We start from the raw sequence: 4949 nt of genomic DNA on the forward strand, positions 1-4949 counted from the left end.
GAGTTTGAAACATAGCTTGGAATGGTAAATGAAAGGAAGTAGGAAAGAAGTTGATATTGTGCCTTGTATGGAACATTAATTTACCTCCATGGTATCTATCATACACATGACAAGTGATATAGCCTTTGGAATAATTTGAAAAGAGGTAAGAATGTAGTTGGTATTAGACCTTGCAAGGGACATTTTACCCCCATGGTACGTGGTACTATTCCTTGCAAGAGTTTCTTTGTACACTTGTGATCACTTGGGTTTCTTTGTACACATGATCAGTTGAGGCTTATGAATCATACCTCGAAATTATTAATGAAAGGAGGTCAGGAGGAAGACAGCATTGCACTTTGCAAGGGACACAGTCTTTACACATTCATGATATTACATGCACCCAAATATTTGCGGCCTGCAGCCAGCAATATTTTGATGAATGATTTCGGTGCTTTCCAAGTAGGGTACATCGAAGAAAGCTGAGATTTGCAATTAATCTGCAGCTAATGAGGCATCTTCATGATCAACTAAGTTAATTGGCAGGCATAGACATGTTCATGGTTGATCATTTATATGAGCTTTCTATTTAGTCGGCCTCCTCTGTACAGGCACAGCTGCCTTCGTCTTCATGGACAATTGATATCATGAGCTTTGTGGTCTTCTTTACAATGTTTTGTGGTATAATCATGATCGTCGTGTATGTACTGCAGGAGCTGTTAGGGCGCCAGAGCTAGCCATGTCGAAATGCTCGATGAGTTGCAGGTCAGAGGCCCTGGCCTTGCTTCCTGCAAATCGGCGGTACTCCTCCAGGATGGAGGCGAGAGGGAAGCCGCGCGCCTTCCTGAGCAGGCCCACCACGCACCCTGTGCGATGTTTGCCGTTCTTGCAGTGCACCAGGACGGGGTGGTTCCTCTCGTCCAGCAAGACGTCGACGGCAGCTCGCATGGCGTCGGCGGCCATGGCGGAGCAATGCTGATATCCATCAGAAGAGTGCTGCAGCAGCTTCTTGGTCCCCTGGATGCCCAAGTGGAACAGGCGGATGTCGTGGTGCTTGAGGAAGTCCACGTGAGAGGGCGGGTAGGGCCGCTCCGCACACAGGCACACCACGGAGCGCAGGCGCAGGGCGTGCGCCATGAACGGGAGGCAGCGATCAGGCTCGTCCGGGTACGCCGACCGGAACACGCCCTGCTCCACCATGGACAAGTTCATCAATGGGGCTGGGAATGATGGGATCATCATCATCATCATCACCTGCATCAGATGATTGTTATCAATCGGACCTGCAGCGGCGCTGATCGTACTGTTGGACAGATCACCGGACCTTGCTGCACTGCTTTGGAGCTGTCCTGTCAAGGTCATTGATGCAGCTCCCTCGATCTTTTCTTCTTCATGCATCGTGTGATAATTCAGCGAGACCCGCTGGAGGTCGTCCAGCTGCTGGCCTTGTCAGGAATGCAAGCCGATCAGGACATAACTAGGTGGTGTAATGGAAGCGGGTTACCAGGTGTGCCGTGTGTGGGAGGGGATGGATTGTCTGTTTCTGATTAGCCGGTTCCCTTCTCTGCTGCTGATGCAGCCTGTCCTGCAACGGGCAACAACTACTCCTGCAAGCTGCTGCTACTTCTTCCTCCTCTTCTGCTTCTGCTTTTCTTCGTAAATGAGCTGGCGAGACCAGTTCTTTTCTCGATTCGACCTTTTATAGTGCCTTGCTTTCCAAGGCCTTTCTGCGCGTACTTGTGCCAAAAAGCGACGCCAGACGAAGATATGAAAGAGAGTCGGACTCGGGAGCCGGAGTTTTTCAAAGTGGGGTCCACACGTTTTAACGGCGCCTTCGCACCTCACCTCGTTTTGAAGCCACAATGTACACTTGTTTCTTCTTCGTGTGGAGGTTTTTGAGGAGGGGTTGTCTCCGGAAATTTGGACACTCCTCCAGGTCGCATGACCGGCTGTGCTGATTTTCCTCAAAAACCTTTGGACTCTTGAGAAAACCCCTTATCCTAGTGTTCGTTTTTTAAAAATAAATATTGCATGAAGTTGTATTAGTAAAGAGAGAGAAAGTGAGCGTATTTACATAGTGTGGGGCCTAACCCATGAGAAACTACCATTATAGTATAGGTGTCCTTCTTCCTCACACGACATGGAATCGAAATGGATCGCCTCCCCCCTTCCATTATGATCCTCACTCCCCCTCCATTCACCTCTCTTCCACTAAGAGGGACTTAGTCATGTGACAAGATCTCTACCAATTACAACTGCACATACAATGTACATGGTTCTCGCCCCAACAACCCCTTCCCTTAAAGATGTCATATTGCAAGGACCACTTTATGAGGACTTTTGCTAAATGCAATCCCCTAAAGTGACAATCTTGGGTACACCACGGTCGATCCTAGGATATACAGTTTCTCACAATGGAATGTCCATTGATATATTGAAAATCAAAGTTTTCTATCATCCACATCTTATAAACTATAAACAAGTTCAACCTTTCATGGGGCACTCTAGCTGTTATATAGGGTTCATCATCAACTCGGCCTCCCTAGCACCTCCATTGCACAAGCTATTAATCAACTTAATGGACTTTTGAATGCCATCAAGCGGCCTACAAGATCTTAAAAGTTGTCGTGCCAAGTGTACCTATCTTGAAGAGCCCTAACTTGCACGTTCACTTGTATGTGCACATCGATACATCAAAGTTTGTTATGAGGGTAATCGTTTGCGTTGCAACCTACTGGACATAATTCAACTTTCCCTTAGCTTCACTACTGCATGTTTCCCCTCACCCCCCATAGAGAATTGGCTACAACAGTTGATGATGCCCACTTATTCCTCTCCAATCTTAGAGGAGGGTTGGTTAGAATAGCAACATTTGAGAGTCATTTGATCAAACTACACATGTATCAAATTATCATTGGCCATTCATACAAATGAGGTAGAGATGGAATCCTCTTGTCTTGTGTACATAAATTTGATTGCCTCTTATTTTGTGTATGTGAATTTGATTGCCTCTTGGTCCTTCGAGAGGCATATGCAAGCATTATCAATGGATACTTTAATGCTACTACTGCAGTTTGCAAGGTACTACAATCACAACTCTGGTGGCTGCCCTTGCTAAGAATGATGCTTCTATATGCACTATGATGAATACCAATGATTGGAGACCCCATAAACTAATGACAGGATGGAAGCACTCCCCAAATAACCTTTCAAAAAATGGGAGATTGACTTTATTAGGCCATTACTATGTTGATTACCTTGCAAAACTTGTAGAGATCAAAGTTTGTCTCACTATAATTGATCCAAAAAAACATGACTAGGTTCCTTTTGGAAAACATTGCTTCCTGCTTCAAATGCCTATTGGAACTTATCAATGACAATCATCTACAGATTTTACTTACTTTCCAAACTTCACCTAGTTGGTTATACTATCCTAACACACTTGCTTGCACCATCAAGTGGCCCCATCAATACCTTCTCCACAAGTAGCCTTACCCAATTTTGATCCTTGCCTAACAAGCCACCCTGCCCCCAAAGTTGGGCTTTCTTTGTACACTACCACACACTTTTGTATCCTTACCCATAGCACTACTCCAATTCTTTTCCTAAGATAGTATTTGATAAACTCCTTCAATCTCTTTTCTATCCTTGGAGATCGATTTATATAACACTCTACTAGACCAGTAGGATAAAACACTTGACCAAATGACCAAAAATGAGCAACTTGAAAATTACTTAGCTTTCCTCGAAGACGAGAATGAAGTTGATACCTTTGTAGTTGAAGAGATTGAAATGCTTGTCATGGCCCCAGCTAGCTTGCAAGACTTTATTGAAGATAATTTTCCTCAAGTCATCATCAAATTTATCCACAATTTAGGCATGGATACAACCCTACCTAGCTTCCTAAACTTAATGGCACATCTCATAATGAATTAAACTTCTTTTTGCCATCTTAACTTTGTCTTCACGAACCACCACTACAAGGGAACGGGGGTATAGCTGACAGTCGTTTTCGATGCAAAATAACAACGTCACTATTTGCATCACTATTTGCCTAGCCAATAGCAATGCTGCTCTGAGAAAGAAAAAATGACGAAAACCCGAGCGCAACATTTTGCCACGCAAAGAGTTTGAGAGAGAGTGAAAGAGAGAGCAAAAGAGATCGTGGCTTTGGGAGGGAGAGGGATAGAAAGAGAGAAAGAGAGAGAAGGAGAGCTTCTCACCACCACTGTTGTCGTATGCAAAGAAGAGAGAGAAGTACACGAAGGAGAAAGAGGGGACATCACAAAGAGGAGATGAAGAATCCCTTCTTGGGCCTTTGCGGTAAGTACATTGCCTCCTCTTGGTTTGTTCTTGTGCTTTCTTCTTTTCTTTTGTTTGTTTTTCTTGAGAATGAGATGTATTGAGGGATAAAGAGAGAAAATGAGAGAGAGAGAGAGAGAATAAAGATGAAAGATAACAAAGAAAAAGAGAAAGAGAGAAAGGGAGGGAGAGACGACAATGAGTGAGAAAACAACAAGGAGACGGAGAGAAACAAAGAGAGAGGCAACAAAGAAAAAGAAAGAGAGAAAGAAAGAGAGGGGGGAGAGAACATGAAACATAGAGTGAAGGGAGAGGTGGATAAAAGGGTGAAGTAAAGAAAAGAAGATTAGTGGAAAGAGAGAGAGAGAGAGAGAGAGAGAGAGAGAGAGAAAGGGAGGGAGAGAGGAGAATGAGTGAGAAAACAATGAGGGGGCAAAGAGAAACAAAGAGAGGGGGAGAGAACACGAAACGGAGAGTGAAGGGAGAGGTCAATAAAAGGGTAAAGTAAAGAGAAGAAGGATAGTGGAAAGAGAGAGAGAGAGAGAGAGAGAGAGAGAGAGAGGAAGGAAGAGAGGAGAATGAGTGAGAAAACAACGAAGGGGCGGAGAGAAACAAAGAGAGGGAGAAAGGAAGAAAGAGAGGAGAATGAGTGAGAAAACAATGAGGGG

General features: G+C 44.4%; 1 pseudogene; it reads right to left on the reverse strand.

Moving 5' to 3' along the window:
- Positions 1–666: 666 nt before the first annotated feature.
- Positions 667–1377, reverse strand: LOC148037703 (inositol diphosphatase DSP1 pseudogene; annotated as a pseudogene).
- Between the last annotated feature and the right edge of the window lie 3572 nt (positions 1378–4949).

The sequence above is a fragment of the Lygodium microphyllum genome, chromosome 4 (genome assembly GCF_053477565.2).
Source record: "Lygodium microphyllum isolate KBCC chromosome 4, Lygodium_microphyllum_v1.1.10, whole genome shotgun sequence".
NCBI lineage: Eukaryota > Viridiplantae > Streptophyta > Polypodiopsida > Schizaeales > Lygodiaceae > Lygodium > Lygodium microphyllum.